The following is a 25,179-nucleotide window of genomic DNA, read 5'->3' as shown; positions in this document are numbered from 1 at the left end:
GTAAGTCCTGCTCTGCTAAGTTGTACCAATCCAGTCCTGGGCCCTTGGAAGTGAGTTTTCAGTGCTGCAGCCCAGAAATCAATGCATCACCGAAGGTGGCCTATCGGAACTGGCCCATTTCCTTCAACACTGATGCATCGTACCTGCTGTATGAACCGCGGATACCACATTGTGGCCAGATCAACGCATCGTCCCTGGTTTCTGAAGCATCTCTGACTTTGCCTGGCTCTGTGTCAACACATTGCTTTGTATTGCACACATCACCTACAGCCCAGCAGTTCGATGATGATGCAATGCCCCGATGTTCATCTCATCTCTACTCTCGATGTATCCTCAACTTTGGCCAGCTTGGAACCGATGCATCGCCCCTTCAGTGAGACTGACAGTGATGTATCGCCTCCTTTGCTTCAGTGTCAGTGCATCCAAGGTACGGTTCAGCAGGTCAACTTTTGGATCTGCCCCAGTCAAGTGCGACCAGATATCCCCGGTTGGCACTATTTGTTTCTAAGCACTATAAAACAAATTAATATTTGAAAATTCATATCTTGACCTCTGCTTATCTGATATTTGTCATTTTAGTTGTGTTTTTCTAATAAAAAATATTCTCTAGTTTTCTAAGCGGTGTGGGGTTCTTTTGTGGTGTTTTTACTTTGTTACTGTGTGTTCTGCCCACAAATCCTTTACACATTGTCGCTTAGTTAAGCCTGACTTCTCTGAGCCAAGCTATCTGAGGATGAGCACTGGTTAATTTAGTGTGTGTTACTGACTTACCCTGGCTAGGATTGTGGTTTCTGCTTGGACAGGGTGCATGCCTGTGCAAACCAGATACCCAATTTGTAACAGACACCAATCCCCAACATGTGAATGTCCGTTTCCTGTACCATACAACAGAAAACAGAAAACATATGCATTTAAATGTATCCCACAATTTACCATATAAATTAGGGGAAGTGAGGGATCCACATTTTGAGTGACTGTATGGATTTTCCATGGAGAGAGACAGTAGATTCCTTACAAACAGGCACTAGCAAGAAGTGTTTGCCTCTCATTTTAATATAATTTGTCATTGCACTTCAGTCTCTCCATAACTTGATTTTGTGTTGGTAGCATCCACCCTCTACAATGGATGGGGTACACATTTTGTGCTGTGACCAGCTGGATATTGAAATCTTTAAGAGTGAAAACTGTAAGAGCAAGGAGCACTCTTAGTGGACTCGATTTTCAAGTTCTCTAAAGAAAAAACACAGGGCAAGTCAGAAGAGTCAGCAATGGGCAGCAGGGCACTTCTCCATTTGCCAAGTGAGAACTTTCATCCATACAATTGAATTTCAGCATTTTCTTTAATAGATAAATCTTGCTGCTCAATGTAGGATACTGTCTGTTACTTGGGCATCTTACCGTGATTAAATAAGACCCACCTTTAGGGCCTTATTATGAGTACTGCTTTCTTTAGACTGGCGTACCATCGGTGTAGTCCAACCGCTACCTTCTTGTTGGTCCTACCACCCGATTACAAGAAGGGTGGTTGTACTGCCAGAAGACCGCCACACCCACCAGGATAGTGGATCCCGCAGCGGCGGTCGGGAAAGCGACGGGCGATGAATGTGGTAGTGATCACTACCTGCTTATTTGCCAACCTTTAACCCCTTCCACGCTGATGACGCGCTGGGCTCGTCATGGAGTAGCCTCCTCGCACGCTGATGACGAGCCCAGCTCGTCACGTAAAGTGCGGTTTTCGAAATCTCAGCACAGGAGCGGAATTCCGCTAGCGCGCATGCGGTTAATGGCAGCACCCTGCAATGAACAGGTCATCAAAAAGGCAGTAGAAGGTCCCCTGTACAGGGTCCAAGGGAGTTTTGGAGCCCAAGTGGGGGGCGTGTGCATTGGGGCACATGTTGTGCCCCTCTCTTTGTACATTGTCGTGCATGCAGTCTGAGTCATGCACAACATGGTGCATGGTACACAGTGCACCAAAGTGCAAGAGGCGGTGCCACAGTGGTGGCATGTGCTGGAGGCTCCCTATGAGCCGAAGCATGCTGCCACCATGGCACTTCCACCGCAACACCACCAGCAATGTACTCGCAATATGACAGTCGGGATGCTGCCGGCTTGCCAGCATACGCCCAACAGCCGCAATGGCGGTCCAGCAGTTGGAACGCCAAACTTGGAATCAGGGCCTTAGTCTACATATCAAAAAGATCCCTTCTGAGGTCCAACGTTTTCATAAAATACCTGGTTGAAAGGTATCTTCAACTTCAACCCCCCTATTCATATTGAACATATTCACAAGATTTTGCACAGAGTGCAAAGATTTTGCATAGCCACAGCACACAAATAACCTAAAAGTGTCAAACTTTTCTACTAGGAGCAGACTCTTTTTGCAATCAGCAGAACCATACTAGCATTTGTAAATGTGTGTGCCAAAGAGCAGAAGAAAATGCTTCATGTCGGGGTCTGTAGCAAATATTTCAGATGCGTAGCAATTAGATGAGAAAGGAATAGCAGCCTTGAAAGATAGCAACCAAGATATGAATTTGTCAAGTAAAGGAATTATGGACCAGATTTAAGAAGAAATCATGCAACGCAGCACAGTAAGTAATCTTGTTGTGCTGTGTTACATGAACAGGAGCGAGCAGAACCATAACTACTGAGGGGCCGATCCCGATCTGCGTCGGAAAGCTCTCTGACCGAGCCGGAACCAGAGTGTTTTCTGACCGAGCCAGACTCCTGCAGTCCGGCCGAGCGAGTACGGTGCGGCCGCATGCTGCCGGACTCGGTTCAGTCGGACTCCGAAGGAAGTCAATGGGAGCCGTTCGTACGATGCGTACATGGGCTCCCATTGACTGAATGGGTACGCCTCACACGAAGGCAATCCCTACAGTGGGGACATGTCGGTGCCATCCGTACCATACTTGCCTGTGTTGGGGAGACCCTTGGGTCTCCCCCTGAGTCGTAAGGCTGCGGGTGACCGGGGGTCCAACGCGGACCACCTAAAAGCAGCTGCCTGGACATTTTGCGACCTGGAAACTTCGGCTCGAACCGTCTGTCCGATGTGTGCATCGTACTGTCTCGGTTGGAAATCGCCTCCATTGCATGGCACAGTGTGCTTACGGACAAGGCGAACGGAGCGGTTCGGACCTGGAAACGATTCGGTCAGTGATTTTGCATTTCTAGCATTGTACTTGCTCGCTCATACAGCTGTATGAGTCAGGTGGAGAACACGTGTACAGCTCGTACTTTTTCCAGCCAGATCGCGTTCGGAGCCCGTCCGAGCAAGATCGGAATCGGACCCTAAATTGTGGTGCTGTTAATCTCTCACATTTTAGTAGTTATGGTTCAGTGGAACCATAACTTCTAAGACGTGGTACTATTCAGCTCACTGTGCAAGGGTGTCTACATTCTGGTAAGCATACGTTTTGTGTAGGAAATGGTACCTTCCTATACAAAAACCATGCTTTAAGACATGTCCATCTTTGTATGTGTGCGGTAGAGGATAGCATGCATCAATGAGGGAAAAACGAGAAATGACACTATTTCTCTTTGTTACGTGAGCCTGAGAGAGGCGTATGATTTCGCCATAAATTCCAGTCTCAAATGCTTTGTAGATAGATATTTGAGTCAAAACCCATGGGTGGTTGCACTGGAGTGCCCATGCCCAACCCATGGAACACTCCCTTGATGGAAAGCAAGTAAGGCATCACATTGCGCAAAATATCACTTCTTTTGGTTACAATCAACACCCCCTTGATGGAAAGGAAGTAAGGGATCACATTGCGCAGATTATCATTTCTTTTGGTTCCAATCCAATGCAAATCGCCATTTGTATTGGATTGTAAATAGCAAAACAACACTTTGCATCATATTTGAATTAAAAACTAACACACATGCATTGCAAACTCTTTGAAACATAGGGTACAAATTCTCTAACCTCATAGACATCTATGTACTGCACTCAGTAAAAGCCCTGTGATAATTTATATTTGGGAGTCAATGGAAGGTTGCTGCTGAATCAAGATTCCAGGTTTTGTTGTCATTACCACTCTCCACAAGGTTTCCTCTGACAATAAAATTGGTGGGGAAACTTAGTGAAATGATTGCTGGGAAAAACTGCAACACTCTAATGCCTGCATCTTAGAATGTGAGAAAGTATGATTTTTTTTCCATTATCACTAATTCAAAGGTGCGGAACTGAAACATTGTAGAAATACTTCACATGGTATTACAGCAGTCTGTTGTATCAGTATTTACCAATATTTCCCACATGCAGTATTACAACAGGAAACTCCAGTGCAATTTGCTAATTGTCTGCTTTGCTCTTGTATTCAAAGGGGCATATTTATTAAGGGCGGGCAGAGAACTCCATCAGGGGAGTGTGCGGAGATTTGCCTATTCCCCGCTAAATAGTCTTCCCGCCTCCATCCCTTAACAAAAAATACTTACAGAATTATTTAAAATGGAATAAACACCGTTACCTGTACTGCTGCATCCTCGTGCTGCCCTCTTCTTCCTCGCTGTCTCTCTCCTACATCGGGCGTACATCTTGCGAGAACTGCGCATACAGGGGGGGTTGACGCGGGAAGTAGAGCGGAGTTCCACAGAGTGTATGCTCAACTCAGTGGACCTCTGGGTAGTCGCACTATGCCAGCTCCGCATGGGGTTAATATTTATGAGCCCTTTGCACTGCCATAGCATCACTTTTTGTGACTCACAGGTGGCACAAATCAGAAAACCATATTTATGAGGTCATGAAAAGTCACTTTCCATGCCTATTGCAATCATGAAAAAAGGCAGCAGACCAAAAGTCGCTGCACCTATTCCATGTCGCTAGTAATTGCTGAATCAAAAATCAGATCCTATATGTGTGCACTCACTATGAGCACCTGCTGACAAGATGCAGCCCTTACAAAAAGGCCATCCAATTTATACAAAATAGAGGTGCACCATAATTAATATAATATATCCAAGAGGTTCAAAAACAAATTCCAGAATATGTTCAGTTCTTCTTTATATTTTCTTATTCTTATTCTTCAAAAAACCCTCACAAATTTACAACAAAAACAGACAACACACTTCATCCATAGAAATGGACTTCTTCAGGGCTGTAAAAGCAATTCATACAAACATTACATAAATACATATTCACATATTTGAAAATACATTAAACCCAGAGTCCAACTGTTAAAACTGGGGGTCTCTAATTGGCAGAGGTAGGTACCTTTGTCCAAGTAGGGACCCTTCTACCTAGTCAGGGTAAGGGGATATACTTCTGAAATAACCCCTGCTCACCCTATTGGTAGCTTGGCACAACCAGATAGGCTTATCTCAGAGGCAGACTGTAAAGCATTGGTGAACACATATAGTATTACAGTGAAAACACTACAAATAGACACCACACCAGTTAAGTATAGTGAGTAATCTTGATCTAAACCAAAACAAGACCAATACGTCAAAAATCTACAATACAGTAATAAAAATATGACTTTCTAATGATGAGAATAGAATATACACTGCACACTGCCCACAGGGTTACTGTGGGCATACCTTAGGGGTGACTAACCTAAGAAAAGGAAAGGTTAGGGCCTGGCAAGTGGGAGGACTTGCCAGGTCGACATGGCAGTACCAAACTGCGCAAAGTTACCGCAGTGGCTAGTCTGAGTTACATTTACAGGCTGCTTATTTTGGGTGGAACATTCAGTGCTGCAGGCCCACTAGTAGCATTTGATTTACAGGCTCTAGGCACAAACAGTGCACTGTACTAGGGACTGACTAGTAAATCAAATATGCCAATCATGGAATCACCAACCCATAACAACAATTTACAGGTTTCACTTGCACTTTGGCATTGAACAGCAGTGGCAAAGTGCCCAGAGCATCTAGACCAGCAAAAACAAAGTCCAACACACAGCAAAGACACAGGAGGCAAAGGCAAAAAATATAGGAGAAACCGATGCCAATTATGTCAGGTCTAACACCAACATCATAAAACATATTTGTAGCCCACATTACAAAACACATTTAGACCAATTAAGGACACTTTGCATGGCTTTAAATGGCCACATAGATATGGAGTAAGGCAAGGTAGCGCAAATATCTGTGTTGCCTTACTCTGCACTAGGGAGGCGTTCCACGGGCATTGTGGTGGGTGTTCCCATGCAACGCTGATGGATCTTGACACTTCTCCAGATTTACAAAACCATGTAAACCTGGGGATGTTCTAAAACTTTTTGGGCCTTATTTATGCGAAGTGATGCATCGCTGCGTAAAGACAGAGATGCGTCATTTCTCAGTGCGCGCTCCATGCGACATGGTGGATTCATCATATTTACTGTATAATGCACCATGTCGCAATGAATGACAGATATGTCAGTATTACTGAGTATCTGTTGGCGCAAAACTGACGCATTGATGGAGTTGTGCCAGATGCGTGATGCAACTCCAGCAATGTTCCTTTCACATGGGGAAAGCCCTATGTGAACGGGCCTGCGTCAGTCTTACACCTGCCATGAGGCATGCATGAGGTTTTCACGCAATGGCTTCCAAGTAATGTTGCACTGAATCTTATAGCTTTCAAAGCACCACTTCCACGAAGCTTTGGTGCTGGGGAACGCCCACCCTGCATGTCTTATACCTGACGCAGGTATAATGTATCACAGGGCTTTACAAAGTGACGCATCTGCCTAAATGCATCACTTTTCAAATATGGTGCAACTTGGTGCATATTTGACGCTGCCGCTGCATTACAAATAGTGACGCAACAGCGGCACAAAAGTGATGCAGGGGATCATAAATAAGCCCCATTGCCGCCCCCGGGGAGGAGAAATCATTTTATCTTGTTTTTAACTCTTTCCATGTGTGCTCCATTCTGTAGCACACATGGAAAGAGGAAAAGTCCTCCCAGGATTGTTTTTGTGCAGGAAGGTGCCCCTTCCTGTACAAAAACAACCCTGATGAGAACACACAGGCACTCAGCGTTAGTGTTAAGCTACCAAAACAGCGCCAGCACTGGGGAAAAGGACAGGAATGTACTGTACTCAATAAATATGGTACATTCCTACCCTTTCACTGTGACGTAGGGCAGCACAGCAAGGTGACTTTTCGCACAGCCCTACGCCAAATCCCCATAAATGAGGTCCTAAGTCTCTGAGAAGAGCAGAAAGCAAATTAATAAAATCTATAAACAAAAAAACATTAAAGAATTAAAAAGTGAAATTCGTTTAGGCTATGCAGGCGGTATCTTGTGTCTGAATATCTGCTCTTTTGCTTCTCTAATGGCTACCGATGCTATTTCACAAATACTTTTTACCATCCATTCTGAAAACAGATATGTCTAAACTTGACTCACAGAAGAACTGACTGTCTTTGTAAACTCCTGAGCTTTCCCTAAGGAATTAGCCTGTATAGTATGTCTAGCTGGAAAATCCTGTTGGAAAAGCTCCCACCTATAAGACATAAACGTATAATGCTCTTTTATATAAAAAAAAATCATGTTTGTGTGGCTGGTTCTATTCTTTTCCTGCTAGAGGATACTGCTGTGTGAAGCAGTTTTAAAATTGATCTCATAAATGAATGTTTCTTTCAATACTGCCCGCCTGTTTGTAACTACACCGACAAAAGAACATTTCCAAAATAGGCCAATGTTAGAAATATGTGTTTTCATAAGTGTCATATTGATTGATGCTCGCTCTGCTCAGAAAGTATGACTGTACTCTTAAAGGACTTAAAAACGATAATAGATCAATAGGACAGCATATTCCCCTTTATGTAATAGTTTGCAGCCCTCCTTCGAGTTAGGTGGTATGTTTATATTTATTGTCAGAAATTTTGAAATAATATGTGCATTTGGCGGTTTTTAAAAGTATGGCGCAGATAGAATGGACCGTAAAGGAGTGAAACCAGGACTCCTGAAACTATGAAAGAGGTGTAAATATGCATATTTCATGCACCATTTGAACTGCAATGGTAGTTTTCCATCCCTTGGCTGATGGATTCACTTTCTCGTGAAAGTGTGAACAAGAGGAAGCCAAGTGGCTTCCTTGGAGGGGCAAGCACCCGTGTAGTGCATGGCTTTTTACAACATTGAAATTCAAGAAAATGTTTTTTGGGGTGTTTTTAATTTTATCTATTAAAAATCGTGTTTTAAATAACACAATATCAATTAATACATTTTAGATTGTTATCGGACTTATTTTGTGAGGCATTTATTTTTGCTTCTTTCTTTTTATAGTTTAGCATTTTTCTGGGGTATTAATAATGAACACCCTCTGTTCGACCTCTAATACTAAATTTGTTATAATTTTTTTTAAAGCAATATTTTACTCAATGGTACTCTGGAGTGTATGCTCACAGATAGAGAATTCTGGGTGCATCGTCTATGGTAATCCCTGGTGAAGTGGTAGTAAATGACATACTTGTGCCAGTAAGGAGGGTTGAATACTAAACACACCATGGTGACAGTTTCAAAGCAATAGTAGTGAAATGGTACAAAATCCATGTCTCATAAGTAGTGAAATATACTCCACTAGAATTTCTAATAACAGAGGTGATTAAGGATGAAGTCAGACGTTTGGGTTAGCTGCAGAAGACCACATGGTGATATTAGAAAGTGCTAAAGTCTCGATGACCACAGTCATGGCCAGACTCTGCAGCATTTACCAGTGGTTCCTCCATAGTGGTTTTCACTTTAAGTTTTAGCACAGTTAGGCTAATTTGGTTTCATTGGTTTTTGTTTTGTAGAGATCGTGCTTTGGTCCTGAGGAGAACCCCTACACTTAGGGAGTTGGAAACGCGTCGACCTTGATGGTCCAGTGTCATATATATATATATAAAAAAAATTGTAAATAAGAAAAAGTAGATCTCCACCAACATTGATTAATTTTCTGTGATGAGTAATGCTTGCATGAACTTTTGGTTTATGTAGAATTCAGTTTTACATTATTTTGACACGGACCTTTACCTCAGTGGTATTTGTTATTTGTAATGTTATTTTTGTCAAAGTTGTTCTGTATAAATAGTATGTATGAGGAATGAGAGTGATGAGTGTGGTTGAGTCAATAATTTTTGTATTGTAAATATATGTATATAATGTGTATGTTGTTGTACAATTTGTATACATTTCTGGTATGCACACAAAAAAGTATTGTTTGAAAATAAGAAAATTTCTAAAAACGTTTGAAAATAAATTTGAAACAAACGTGATCATAGACTGTCATGTTTAAATCATAACAGGTCTTTTTTGTTACTAAGTGATAAGTAAGTCCAGCACTGGCATTTGTTTTGTTAACTCAGTTCGATTTGGACTCAGCCTTGCTGGTAAGGAGTCTAGACCCTGTTTAGCTTTTTTCAGACTCTGCAGCATGGCAGCCCAGCTGGAATCCACACCACATTAGGAGAAACAGGCTTTGCAGCAGATAGGGCAACAATTTGAGGATTCATGTTCACCAGCATCTAATTTGGCACATCTGCACAACTGAAGTATCTGAAAAGCACTCCACCCAAACTGGAGAGGGTGGACAACCTGGGAACCCTTGCACTATGGTTATTTTCATTGTCAATCTTGCCATTTTCAGCTGGTCTTCCTCCAGGCCATTGCCGAGATGGACGGGACCAGGCACCATTGCTCTGGAACCACAGCATAGCTTCAAGAAGGGGAATAGCCTCTATAAACGTTTTATGTTAAAAGATACCAAATAGCTAAACAAATTTGTGATGGATGCGTGTCAGATATCATGTAGACACTAACCAGTCCACCATTCTATCCAAGCCAACAACAATGCAGTCTGAGAGTGTAGCACCACCTTGTTCTGACAGCAGCCTATTTTCGTCTATGTGGTGCAACTATCAGGCGGCATGTATCTTCTAAAATGCACAGGCTGATAACATAAGAGTTACACAAGATAGTTGTAATCGTGTAGAAAGATATTTAATGCGATTCAAACGCAAATTCAATACCAACACATTTTATCAGATTTTATTTTTCCACCCTTCAGCCAGGAGAAAAGTTAACATATTTCTAAGTTCTTGTGCTAATAACGCATGGTCTCTCAAGGTGATGCATCAGGTCCAGCAATCTAATGGATACTTAAGGAACATGCCTCCTCAATTTACGCTATAATTCTCAATATTATTAAGCTTTCAATTTCAGGGAAACAGGTGTCCATACAGGGTAAAAAGTGTGTAATGTTCCTTTTGTTAAAATACTGTTTACACCAAAAGATGCAAAAGCCTTGAGTTTTGTTCCTGACTATATATTTCACACCATATCCTACAGGAATATTAATATTAAAAAAGAACACCTCACCCACCAAATGGTGGAATGCTTCCTGATTGGCGGTTTATCTCACCCTTGTAGGACAATACCACTGGGGCGGGCTCAAACCAATTGGGAGCTCTTAGAGATTACATTTTTCTGGACATTTCCAGGGAGTCCAGTTAAATGTAAAAATAATGATGGGTTTACCCTAATATCTTTATTCAATGGGAACCCATACCTTGCAACTCCGCCTGATGTTGTGCTGACTCTTATGCTATGCAGCTGTTGAATTTTTATGGATCCTCGCTTGATACTTGTTCAGTAATCTTGCGCTCTTTGATTACTGTCACTGGCCAACTGCATCCTGCCGCTTAGACTCTTATCCCTGGGACACCTGAAACGATGAGTGCTTGGAGGGGTGCTGCTGTTGGGGTCATTACTGCCAAAGCTGAAATGCCCAAATTGAATGATTGAATGATTAAAGTGAAAGGTGAGTGTGTAGAGAAGGAACAGAGTGAGAAGCAGTGGAGGTCAGTAATTCAAGCAGGAGGGCAGGCCGCACATGCACACGCATACATTCAACCATCTACATATACACTCACTTCGCAGCCCTATGTGTTTACAAGCTTACACGCATGCTCTCACCATTTGCAAGCATAGACACACCCACTCACACCACACATGCACATATGCACATACATTCACAAATACACATGCGCATACACAAAAAACATTAAAAAACACAACTTACCCACTGTAGCACTGATCTTGGGTGGCAACAGGGAAGCCTCTTTGGTTAATGAAGGGTTGGGACTTCTGCCTCAGCGGCAGTCCCTTCCTCCTCACAAACTGGGATGGGGTCAGCGAAAGTTGCTGACCCCACCCTACTCTGTTACAAGGTGTCACTGATTGACACTTTTCCCTGGACACTTCAGGGCTTAAAACTGAAGCACCCAGGTCTATGGCTCCCCCTTAAGGGGGAGGATCTCACAGAGCTTTGCTGGGCTGAGGAGATCATTCCCACAGGGCTGTGACATCTTTAGCCTGGCAAAGTTCAGTTCAGGCAGCCAGGCACCTGCACATTTAGTGTTTGTAACAGCACCAGGCTGCATGACCTGAACATAAAGGAATGTCTGTCAGGCTGACTTTTGCTCAGCATGACAGACACTCTTTATGTCTGCCAAATAATGTTGTATTTATGCTTCTGTGCTCCTTATTTTGTGAAAGCTTTCAGACAGCTACCTGCCTCACACTGTATGGCTATACTCACTGCTGTGCTGAACATTGTCAGAAAAAAATGGGAACTGTTCCTCTTACTACCTCATTGACTCTTGCTCCTGATGAGTGTAGCCAGGATGAACCCTGATGATGATTATATCAGGAACCCATTCTCTGGTCCTTGTAATAAGTAGGGGTGGGCATAACTTGCGTAATTACGTGTAGCATATTCAAGTGGTTTACACCTTTTAAATTGTTCTTTATCATTAACAGTCTTGTTCTTGACCTTGAGTCTATAGTTTGTTGTTACTTGTCTTGTATTTTTGTAATGGCAATCTAAAACAGCAGGTGAATGCCTAAAACCAGAGTAAACAATTGAAAACGAGTTAAAGGAGTCGCAATAGTGGCTACCATTGTGGCAGACATAGTTGAGGTGACAGCCAAAAAAGTCTAAAGAATGTAATCAAGTGCAAGACCAGGAGCTAGATTCAGCAATCAATCATGCATAAAATACACAATGATATTAATAATTTGAGGAGCTTAGCCCATGACAGGGAATCTCTAGATCAAGATGCTGTGAAAAACGATCCCACGGTGGTCAGTAATCATGTTTGTATGTATGTTTGTTGATCTTCATGTGCCTATCCCCTATGCTCCAAGAGAAAGCATAAGCTGAATAACCCCGAGAAAAGGGCCTTAACATAGTTCCTGCAGAGTCCCTAAGCCCATAAAAAGCTTATCTTCTGGGGCTACAGACATATAATTATTTCTCAAGGATGACATTGCATTTCTAGAAATATGCTTTTTCCACTCATCAGGATATGCAGATTACGGTCCTTCAAAAAATGATTTCTCATATTGCCATAACTGACAGTACAGTGGAGGTTGATAGTGGTAGTAGGCATTTACGGAAGTAGTAGCATAGACCTTATTGCCCAATTAGAAATATTATTGTTTTATCAATGTGTAAAAATAGTGAATTCCTGATAATATCCAGATGTTGATTAATGATTTGAATAGATTTTGTAGAATCCTACACGCTTATATCAGGAAGCCATTATCGGTTCTTTTGTAAGGCATTGGGGTAGCATACCTTTTGTAATTCCATATAGCTCAATCAAGTTAAATTACCCTAAAATTCCCAAGATTCTGTTGAATCAAGCAAGAGGAGTAATTTGGCATTTTGCACTATTTGTAACTTCAACAATATCCTCTTGCATTCAAAATGGAGGCGTGTTGCACAAAGAAATAGCGCTGAATGCAACAGAACATGAATAGTGAGTGCGAGCAGTTGCTCATGTCTGCTAAATGTGCAAATGAGGTATGGTTTTTCCCCAACTTACTCCCAGCATTCTGCACTAAGGAAATAGTGTAAAATCCAAGAGAATATAAACAACAGAGTGAGCAGCTCCTTGCTCTGGTTAAATGTGCTTCGGCTTTAGGACTTTGTTCCCCAAAATTACTCTTAATTGTGGAGCAGGCGTAATCACGTTATTTTCAGTAATTCTACATCAACGCGTAACACAGAATTACCGAAATTACTCAATTACTATGGGGTAGTTGAAAATCCACCCAGGTCTAGTAATGACCCATTTGTTTATGCAACAGAAGATTAAAACATTTTTATCAAGGAAAAAGAAAAATTGTAGGAAATCAATCGAAGGTCATCAGTGATCTAAGCAGTATTTGACTGTGTCAGCTACTACAACACAGACGCCAGTTTCAATGCAATACATGCCCAGCAATCTCATGTTGTAAGTCACTCCTTTGGTTCAGTGTGAAGTTACAATTCTTTAGAAATTCAATATTTTATAATTTTTTAGAAGCACTAGAAGTTACATTATATTTTGTATATTTAAAGTACACAGGAAATATTTTTAAGGACCCTATGTCCATAAAACCAAATATTTGTAAATACCTTCCAGCCTGAAGACATTTTGCAAGATGGCTGTGCCAGACTTGATATCCAGGTTCTCGCATACTACAACCGGTACAGAAAATAATGTTACAGTACCTTTTGGATGAATTCAGGGAGGTAAAAATTGCATAAAAACTGATAGTACACAGAATAGAATTCTAATGTTTCCTCCTTAATGTATCTCCATCCTAGTGTACAACATTCTTAATAGGAGAAAGCACTGAAGAGGCTAAAGATGCATTCAAACATTGATCATTTACCATCCAGTGGCACTACAATAGTTCTTCTAACATACTACAAAAACTGTTTACAAACCCACATTCGAAGGTCAACAACTCTGCCTTTTCTATCTTTTATGAGCAGAGATCACGCCCTGAATGTGGAGATTTCCGCACAGATAGGTATATGCTTTAATAGTAAATGTGGGAGGGACGGGAGAGTGATTAGAAAATGGGAAATACAACTACAGAGAACGGATGTTGAGGAAAGTAGGGAGGGATAAAGGAGAAAACCATGCACCCACCCAAAAAAAGAATAAGACCATTGCTAATCACAAACTTCATTTCTAAAATTACGAGGCCAGGAAGGTCCACAAAAGTAGTAAATGTACTCCAGCTCAGACCTGGAGCCCACAGAGCACCACACATTACCGACCATTGGTACTGCAACGTCTTCCATAGAAATAATGTAGATGGGGACATATAACAGAACCCCACAGGAAATAATGGTAAAATAAATTAGTGAATTTAAACTTTTTAAATACATATACACTTATGTTAATATTGAAACATAAACTATTGATTATAAATAAATATTGTTTATTTAATTGCTTAATTTAAAAACAAACGCAAATTATGTTTAAAATAATTCATTAAATCAAATGTTTTCCAACATAACTTTTAATATATAATTGTTATATATACAAATTGTACTAAAATAAATCTTTAAAAATTAATTTGATGTAATTCTATATGCGTAAATTAATGACATATTTAATAAAAACAAATCTGATTGATGGTGCTTTGGCATTTTGATCATTTGTACTACTTTTAAAATAAATATGTAAACATTTTGCAGAAAATATTTTAATTATTATTGTTCAAACTTTAATAAACTTTAAAACTTTTTCCTATACTTTACCATAGGCAGTTCTCCTGTTTGCGGAGGTCTCCACCAAGTGTGCAGAACGTACAGTGAAGTCACTATTATTAGTAACTTTGTGGTCATATGTGGCATTTTTACTGACTCCACCTGTTTCAGGAAGTGTGGACATGTAATTCTACACTTTTGGCCCTAGATAATGGCTCCATTAGCAGCAAAATCTTGTAAAAAATATAGGATTCCCAAAGGGCCTGCAACCAACATATCTCTTCATAACTCAGTGCTTTTTCATCCTACATCCTGTTGAGATAAGCAAGACCAATCTTTTTTATGTTTTATTTTGAGAAGTAGATAGCTAGTGCCAGTCAGTGTGCGTTCTTGATGCAGGCTATTATGATATTATTATTATTATGGAAAGCTCACATGTTCACTCTCCCCAAGAGTCTCTCTCTTGGCCTTTAGCTTATTTCTCACCATTATTATGAGTAACATGAGCATTGTGTCATGTAAGATGTGAAAAGAAATGTGTACATTTCCTTGCACATTTGTCTAAGACTACTCTGTGTCTCAGTATATATCATAATATATACATTTGTGATATATGAACTTATTGATGTTCTATAAACCTTTAAAAATATATTGTTATTCTATGGTTACAAGTGTTTGAAATGATAAACAAAATCATGCATTGTAAATATATGTAAATGATCACAAGAACACAAATAGATATGTACGTGGAGAGAACTCAAAAGCAGAATAAGGGAAGGCAACTGACAACGTTACTGTCTCTACTGTTCTCTATTGGGTTAGATTGCTAAAACATGCATAAAGATGTTGTGGCTGCTTTTGGAAGGTTGCATCGTAGATGGCTAAGATTTGGATTTAACCTAAAGGAGCAAAAATAAATCCTATTTTTTGGGGCACCAGACCCATGTGCACTTTTAAAAGGATGTGCCTTGCCTCTGTTCATATATAGTCCCTGCTTCTTTGTGATTGGCCTGCCATTGTGCCAAAGTATATCAACAGCACTCGGTGGATAGCAAAATATTAAAATCATAAGCTTTACAAGCTAACTGTCCCAGCCTGTGTCCCATTGAAACAAATACATTTGTGAATGTAATAGGGTGTGGAGTTGGATCATATTATTCACACCTAAAATGGTTTCTTGTGATCTGGACAGCCCCACATAAAGATGTTGTGGGTTTGTCTGCTCAATCTTAGTAGTTTGCTCATATGTGCCTAAAATTGGCATGCTGGTGTTACTGAAACCTGCCAGTATTTATATAGTTGTGGATAAAACATGTACATCTGGATCTTACTGTCTTTTACTTTGCAAGATATGAGAAGAATATTAAATGCACATTTCAGACAGCAATTAACTCTCATTATCTTGGGAGCAGAAAATCAAATGACCATTTGTGTCTATTCATGTTTCATAACAATTAATCACACTAATTTTCAAATTGGTGGGAGGATCTGGTTTCAAATCTGGCCAAGCAATAACAAGTATGTTGTGCGGCTGTTGCCAAGTTCTCTTTCAGAGCTCACTTGTACTGTGTGAGATCGTGCTAAATGTTCTCCACATTGTTTGAGCAAACACCTAAGTTCGGCTTCCTAACACCATCTCACAATGTTGCCGTCAAGTAAAAATTATTTGCTTTGCAGGTCAATGTGCCTTCAAGCCCCCTCACTCTGGTACTCTCTTCCTTTGCATCTTTGTCTTGAATCAAACAACAAATCACTTCATAAAGACCTCTAGGCTCACTTCCTGTGCCAAGTGTTTGGATTAAAATGGTTCGCTTCTTGCCTTTTGCTCTCTTTCCACCTCCTACCCACTTATCTTGTCCAATGTTGATTCAATTGGTTGTGGAAGCATGCGTCAAATACACCACAATTAACTAAAGATGCAACCTCAAAATAGGCAGCACTACTTCATCTTGATCAAAACAGTTCAATTCCAGCAAAGGATGTTCAGCTGGTCCCTTATACAATTAGTCCAATCTTACTGAGCTTTCATTGAAAGCAGCAATCAACACTGTCCTCATAGACTGCGTTAGGTTCCAAATAATCGTTTAAGTCTAAAACTGTTAGCCTTAATGGGGATCAAATGATACCTCTGATCCAACCAGAAGTGTTTGATGACTGCTTATGGGCTTCATTCCCTTGCCCCACTTAAAAGCTTGTTAAACAAGTGATCTAATATTCACTGGTGGTTTTCCTCATCTCAAGCTTAATCAATCAATCAGGGATTTGTGAAGGGTGCTACTCACCCACGAGGGGCTCAAGGCACTGGGGAGGGGGCGGGGTGCAGCTCCGGTTCAGCCAAAGGTCTTGAGGCTCTTCCCGAAAGTGTGCAGTGTGGGGAACGTCTGATGTTGAGCGGAAGCTCGTTCCAGGTCTTTGCCGTGATGTAGGAGTAGGCTCTTCCACCTGCTCTAGCTCTACAGATGTGCAAGGTTTCAGAGAGGCCGAGGTCGGCGGAGATGAGGTTTCTCTTGGGTACGTGGAAGGAGACTCTTTCATTGAGGTATTGGGGTCTGGTGTTGTGGAAGGATTTGTAAGGCATGTGTGAGTAGCTTGAAGGTTACTCTCTTCTCAACGGGGAGCCAGCTGAGGTCTTGTAGGGGGTGGGTGATGTGTTTATGTCGTGTGATGCCGAGGACGGGTCTGACAGCGGTGTTCTGCATGGGCTGGAGTTTTTGGAGCAGGGATTTGTTGATTAGAGGGCATTTCTGTAGTCGAATCTGCTTGATATGAGTGTGTGGGTGATGGTTTTTCTGGATTCAGGGGGATCCATTTGAAGGTCTTGCAAAGGATGCGGAGGTTGTTGAAGCATGTGGAGGAGACGGCGTTAACCTGTCGGGTCACGGTGAGGGAGGAGTCACGGTTCTCGGTGTGGTCTGTGGGAATGGGGGTTTCTGAGGGTGGTGGGCCACCAGGTGTTGTCCCCTGCTGGGGGTATGGCTCCGAGGTTGAGGACTTCTGTCTTCTACGAGTTGAGCTTCAGACAGCTGATGCTCATCCAGGATACAACTTCTTTTATTCCTTCCTGGAAGCTGAGTCTGGTGGGGTCGGGTTGCTTCGTGTGGGAGAGGATGAGCTTGGTGTTGTTGGCATAGATTATTATGCTGAGTCCATGCTGTTTGAAGATGGTGGGGAGGCGGGCCATGTAGATGTTGAAGAGCGTGGGGCTGATCGGTTATCCTTGGGGTACTCCACAGTTGAACTCTGTTGGTTCAGAGAGAAAAGACAGGAATTTGAGTCTTTGGATTCAGCCAGCGAGGAAAGAGTGGATTCAGTCGAAGGCGGTTCACTGTATGTTGGTGTCATGGAGTCTGGCGATGAGAGTGCAGTGGGAGACGGTGTCGAAGGCTGCAAAGAGGTCTTGAAGGATAAGGGCCACCCCTGTGGCCCTGGTCAAGGGTGGTGCGGACGTCGTCTGTGGCGGCGAGGAGGGATGCTCAACCTTCCTCATGTTCTGTTAAATTTCAGCCTTGATGTTTGCTGAACTTGGCATTGGTTTTCTCTGAATGTGCTACATGTCAAAATGAAAATGTTATTCTACATGCAAAGATGTTTTGGAGGAACCCAATATTCAGCTTAAATGTTGTCCACTGATGGTCAGTTTTTTAAGATGCCTTTCAATGAAAGATGTTTTGTTTCCATATCATTGGAACACCATACCTAATCTTGCACATATTTGTTGTATTTGTCTTCTTTTTAGGCCTTTACATTTCTAGTTCTTTAATAATATCATTGCTTCGTTGGCATGTTACACATTACATCTTACATCAATCAATCAGGAATTTATATAGCGAAGCTACTCACCCATAAGGGTCTCAAGGCAGTAAGGAGGGGGGCTGTTGATCCATCTGGGTGTGGTGGTTCAGTCGATACCCAGGTCTTGAGATCATTCCTGCATTGGGTCAGTGAGAATGATTGCCTGAGGTGGAGGGGCAGGGTGTTCCAGGTCTTGACGGTAAGGTGGGAGAAGGATCTACCTCCGGTTCTGGTCTTGTGGATCCCTGGGACTGTGGGTGAGGGCAAGTTGACCAGAACAAAGCTGTCTGGTGGGTGCGTGGAAAGAGAGGCGTGGTTCAGATATGCTGGTTCTGGAGAGTGTTGTAGGCATGTGTGAGGATCTTGAAGGTTATTCTCTTATTGACAGGCAGCCAATGAAGTTGACCGAGGTGTTGAGTGATGTGGCTATGGCGAGGGATGTTGAGGAACGGGTCTGGCTGAACCGTTTTGGACATTCTGAAGTTTCCTGAGCTGTTTCTGGGTGCTGCCGGCATAGAATGCATTGCCGTAGTCAAGTCTGCTGGTGAATAGTTTGTGGGTGACTGGATTTCTTGATTATGTGGAGATTGATTTGAATGTCTTTCAGAGTAGGCACAGTGTGTGGTAACAGGATGAGGATACAGCATTGATCTGTTGGCTCATTGAGAGTGAGGAGTCCAGTACGATGCTGAGGTTGAGTGTGTGGCACATGGAGGTGGGAGGCGTTCCCACAGCAGCGGGCCACCAAGAGTCATCCAAGGCAGAAAGGGCGGATCCTAGGATAAGTACTTCGGTCTTGTCTGCATTGAGCTTGAGGTAGCTATCTTTCATCCAGGTGGACACGGCCTTCATCCCGCTGTGGAAGTTGGTTCTGACGGTTGTAGGTTCATTGGTGAGGGAAAGGATCAGCTGGGTGTCGTCAGCGTAGGAGATGATGTTGAGTCCATGGTTTCTGACGATGGCCGAGAGAGAGGCCATGCCGATGTTGATGAGGGTGGGGCTCAGGAAGGAGCCTTAGGTCACTCTGCAGATGATCTCTGTAGGTTCTGAGAGGAATGGAGGTAGTCTGACCCGCTGTGTTCGGCCAGTGACGAATGAGTGGATCCAGTTCAGGGCCTTGTGGTAGATGCAAGGGTCATGTAGTCTTGTGATTAGGGTGCAGTGGGAGACAGTAGCAAAAGCGTCCACGAGGTCCAGTAGGATGAGGGCTGCGGTTTCGCCATGGTTGAGGAGAAAGCGAATGTTGTTGGTGGTTGCGAGGAGAGCAGTTTCGGTGCTGTGTTTGCTTCAGAAACCGGACTGAGAGTTGTCCAGGATATGGTTTTCCTCCATGAACTCCAACAGCTGGATGTTGACGGGCTTCTCTATGACCTTGGCTGGGAAAAGGATGAGGGAGATGGGTATGAAGTTCTTGAGGTCTGTCAGGTCGGCAGATGGCTACTTCAGCAGGGGGTTGATCTTTGCATGTTCCCAGTTGTGGGGGGGGGGCAGTTTTGAAGGAGCAGTTGATGGTGCAACAAAGCTCTGGGGCGGCTGCTCTATGGAAGATGTGATGCGGGCAAGGGTCTGATGTGGCTCTGGAGTGGATGCTCTTCATGGTCTTGAGTGTGTCTTCTGTGGTAAGCGAGGTTCAGTTGAGCAGGGTCAGTTGGGGTGTGACATGGTTGGGTGCAGTGGTGATTGGTGTTGAGACAGGGTCTTGGGTGTCAAATCTGTTGTAGATCTGCCTGATTATATGGTGGAAGAAGGTGCCACTAGTAGGTCGGTCATAACATATTTCATGTGAGTATTAACTTGATGTGCAGGCCAAGCTATCTGATCTGATCTAAGGTTAATCTTATTGAAACCTGCTCGGCTCTTTTGATTCCTGCGTATGGGCAGTGTGTAAGTTTGGTAACAGCTCAGATTAGATTCTGACTAATTTTCCAAATAGCCAGTCACATTTTTAGCAACTGATTTTAATTTAGAGCAAATACTTGCCGTTATTCAATGTCGGTATCATCACTCCCTGAATATTTATGGCCAGATTACATACTGAGCACAAATTGTGGGGTACATCATATAATTATATCTCTTCTTGCACCAGATTACAATGGTGCACAAATTGTGGTTTTGCTAATAAGAATCAGCATATTTGCTCATCAAAATGCTGTTAAAAATATTTTTTTTTCTTCCAATTGTTGTATTTTGCTATTTGTAAAACAGATGTACTTCAGAGTTAAAACCATAATTTTCATGTGAACATACAATTTTTATAAAGATTTAAGATTGAAATCAAACATTGTAAACAAAATACATGAAACCAGATGCTTCAAACCCATCTTACACAGAAAATGGTTGAGCTAATAAAAAGGGTAAAAAGTAGTAAAATGAATACCCTACTTGCAACTGTCACAGTTCACTGAAGGGGGTGAACTCTTATTGGATACTTATGTTGGCCTATGCTTTCAGTGTGAAACTGAATCCTATTTAAATGCTTTCTTTGTTGGCCTAAAACATTTGCAAATGGAAAAGGAACAACAACCCTCATACTATGATCTCTCTTAGTAAAAGGTGACACTGTTTAGCTGCAGACTGAACTGAATGAACATCCAAGAGAGCGCTCTGAAATGGATCAGCTTCTTTTTTTGGTGAGGCTTTGGATTGTCTCCGTCCATTTTCAGTTAATGCACTTTCATTCGGGTTTTGTTTCTATTCTGGTAGCTGAAAACAGATGTTTCTCCAAAAATGAATCCACAGAGGTTCCTGCCTAACCTCTTAACAGCTCACTGCTTGTCAGCATATCAGATACAACTTCAAGAGATTCCCCCCCAGGGCCATGGAAACAGGGAGCAGTGATACCAAAGGAGTTGAAACAAGACAAGTGAAATTTCTGGAGGATGTCCACATTGTCAAATGTGAGTTCATTGGCTTGACAATTCAACTTCCACAGCACTGTAAAACTTCCCAGGTGAACTACTTGATCTGGAATGCAGTGGTGCAAATAATCTGAATGCCCAGCGGAAACTAGAGAAATTGTGATAAATTCCTCTAGAGGAAAGTGATAGGAAACTGACACAATAAAAAGTGAGTAAAGTCATTCAGACAGAATTCACACCTACAGATACTACTTGATCAGGAGTGAATGAGATAAATAGGAGGGAGCAGATGAGGGGTGCAAAGCAGAGAGGAACAATAACCAAGTGGAGTCTCTCAGTGGAGATAGGAGACTAAAGCAGGAATGGGACAAAGGTCAGAGCACCTCTAAATACCAAACAGTCAAAGCAGGAAAGCAGGGGCAGCTCTGGTGAAAAAAGAACAGTCTAGAAGGTGGTCGCTTATGTGTGTATGAGAAAGACTGTGGGGCCCCACCAGAGTGACTTGCACTGTAAAGGCAATGCCTATTTGCCAGGCGATTCCAGCTCACTGCACGGTGTGGTGATTGACATAGCTCATTGCTGTGACATTGTCTGCCCCACAATAGCCACCAGCCCACAATCTCCAAGAGGCTCTTGTCTCCTGATACCACTGCTTCTTCTGTCACAAGGCTTCCTGCAATGTCGTGGGGGTTTGGTGCTGGGATGAGTGCAACAGCTTTGAATCCTAACACAGATGTGCCACAGTGTTTCATAAGAGCATGTCTGCTCTTCTCGGATTTATCTAATTGTTTTACTAAAGTTGAGCAATTATTTTATCTACAATTACTTCATATGCTGACGATATCTAAATAATTACTAGACTGCATGTCGACTACGCCTGCAATTGAATCAGGATGTGTTGCAACCACCTTGAAAGCAGTGCTGGGAAACCAATATCTTCACCTGCATGTACTGGCCCCAATACCAGTCCCTGGTACAGTAGACACTGCAACTAGTGTCAGAATCTTTGAATTTACTTTGGGCACAAATGTCTGCTTTACACCTCAGATTGACTCTTATTTAAACTATCCATCCTATTGTTCTGACTAATTAGAAGGATGTTCCACTGTTTTGGAATTCTGCAATGAGTATAAACATTTATGGCAATTGTGTTGTCCAAATGTGACTTCAAGGTCACCATCGGGTACGTTAACCTCTCCTGTGTGGAATCCGACAAATGTGAACTCTGATGCGGTACTGCTACTGTATCTAGAAAGCTTGAATTACATCAAAACGATCTTCAATGGCTTCCATTTTCAGGTGAGTCTCATTACAGGCTCACTGAAGTGCCAGAAAGGATAATGCAGGTCTTTCTATTCTAGTCATTACTGGGTAATAGCACTAACCCTAAATGTCAATCCAAACTCACATTGCACAATGGCATTGAATTTCTTGCCTTGAATTTTCAACTTTATCCACTCTTTTTGTGTCAAAGTTGATCACATTCAAACATCTTACCATACCACTCAAAACACATTATTTAGTCTATGGCTCATAGGGGGCTGAAACTTCTGAATTAAAGAATAGTCTTTCCTCTTTATCCTTCCAATTACTTCAACATCAAGTAAATGTGTTCACATTATTAATAGGAATCCTCTACTAGTTATGAGACCTATGCTATGCATTATTGGAATTCACTTGCATGCCCCTTGACAGGACCAACATCACTAACCCATTCCTAAAAATTATTCATATGCAAAACAGACCCAGATCTGCCCATGGTCACAACTGAAAACCCCAATCCCTTTACCACCTTCTGGCCAAAGCCTTATTTCATGTCCCTACAAGGAACACTGTAGCTTATCCCTAGGCACAGTTCTCCAGATATCACACAGCAACATTTGTGCAGGGAAAATCTCTTGAACTTAGTGATCATTTAAAACAAATTGTATTGCATTCGATGATAACTGTTCTTTGCACCCAACCTGGGACTACTGAAGTGGTCAGAAAAAGGATCATTGACTATTAAACCCTCCTTAGCTTGGCCACTTATTATTCACCTCAAATGCAGGAAGTGTGGACATGCAACCCAGAACTGATCATTGCCAGAAATGCGTGGCCTGGAAAACCTCTCTCCAATTTTGTTGTAGCTGCACAAGTTGCTAGATGATTTCATTGTTGATTGTAACCCTCTGTTTCACGCTACAAATTATTTTCCTGTACAGAAGCTGAACTCGTTGACAGCGTTTCTGACTGATAATCCCCTGAGAGATGTTTGCTCTCTTCTGAGACTGAATTTCTTCTCTTTAGTCAGAAACTTGAGTGTCACAGGGAGCAGGCTGTTTTAGTTCCAGGCTTCAAATGATGGAATGACGGGCCCCATCCTGTAAGAGATACTGCTGCGTAATTTCCATGCTATATCATTGTACAACACAGTGGCCATAGACACACACAGACACAGCCGCAGCCGGTAGTGGAAATACCTGCCGGGCAGTGCATGCAACGAATTTCGTTGCATGCACTGCATCACCACATGCGGTGCAGTGCGCGCAACGACATTTGTTTTATTTATTTATATGTTTACTTACCTGTTAAGGTCCGTAATCCATACATTACTACCCCCCACCCTGTCCCTCCCCCTCCCCACGTCACCGCCTGGCAGGTACTCCCACTACCGGCCGCGGCTGCACAGACATATACATCACACATACCAATGCATTACCACAAGGAGGTAAGTAAATGCACTTATTATCTGGCTTGTGATAGAATGAATAGTGCAGTTTTTGTTTTTAAATCATATGGATAAAGATAGATTTTAATTAGGAAGCCGTAGCCTAGATGTACCAACTTTTGCATTTTGGCTTCGAATCCAGGGGAGGTTTTTTGTGTATGCATACATTGAATTACAAATTGTGGTTCCAGAAATCCACAAACTCCTTCTCAGGGGTCTTACCAATAAGTAATCCATTCAAAAGTGGCAAAGAAATCAACAGAGAATCTGAAATATGAAAAGACATCTTTATTACAATTAATTGTGTGGCTACGTCACCCAGTCACACCTAAAGCAACTGGAGGAGGCAGCCTGCTGTATGGTCTCCACACAGACCTTTTATACTAGTTATTATGCCCTAGGCACACATGTTCTTTTGAAGTACATTATTATTGGTCACTCCCAGGACGTGCACAAAGCACTGTACAAACCCACTTTCAAGATAAGTCCGGCCATAACAAGAACAGATGGAAGTAAGATAGGCACGTTTGTGTGTAGTAAATCTCTACAATGTCCTGTGCTCTGATCTATAATCTTGATCAACTAAAGGGCAGGAACTGGTTTGGCAAGGAAAGGCCAGCTTCTAAAATTAACTCCAGCGCACGAAGAAATCCCTGGTTAATGTGTATATGTGATTCACAACAGGTCAGACTGCTTTGCTCACAAACTAACTTCTGAAAACCTACATAAAAGTAACACTAGATGGCAGTCACGACACATAACAAAAACCCAAGTTTCAGAAAAGAAAGTCTTTAAGGAAAGATATTGTTTAAGATAACATATGCGCAAGAAAACTAATGGCTAACAAGGTCCTGAATAGTAATTGAACACTCCGACAACAATCAGCTAACGAAACTGGTTTTGCAAAAGGTCAGTTCCAGGTGAAAAAGGATTACTCTCTCTGCAGTTCATTCAGAGTCAGAGAAACCCATGCTAAGGTTATGTCCTTGAATACTTGTTCTGCCACAGTGAAGGCCTACTGTAAGGGCAATCCACAAAATGACTGCTATTCACAAAATGGAACCCAAGGGTTCAAAACGGAAACTCTGATTTCAGGGTGCTTTCTTCACCCGAATGCGACGAAAATGATTGTGCATAGTATACTCGTCATTTCCAGTCTGCTGATACCAAATTCGTCATGATACGATGATGTTTCATGACACTGGTCCAGAATTTTCCGTACCACAGATGCTCCTTTTGCCCTTACATAGGCAATAACCTAAACCCATGTCAGTCTGAATCTAGGTCTATACTCATCAGATCATCAAGGTGTTGCTGTAGTATCATCTTATTATTTAGCAACTCT

The sequence above is a fragment of the Lissotriton vulgaris genome, chromosome 8 (genome assembly GCF_964263255.1).
Source record: "Lissotriton vulgaris chromosome 8, aLisVul1.2, whole genome shotgun sequence".
Taxonomy (NCBI): Eukaryota; Metazoa; Chordata; class Amphibia; order Caudata; family Salamandridae; genus Lissotriton; species Lissotriton vulgaris.
The sequence above is the reverse complement of the archived record's forward strand: the minus strand, read 5'-3'. Positions refer to the sequence as shown.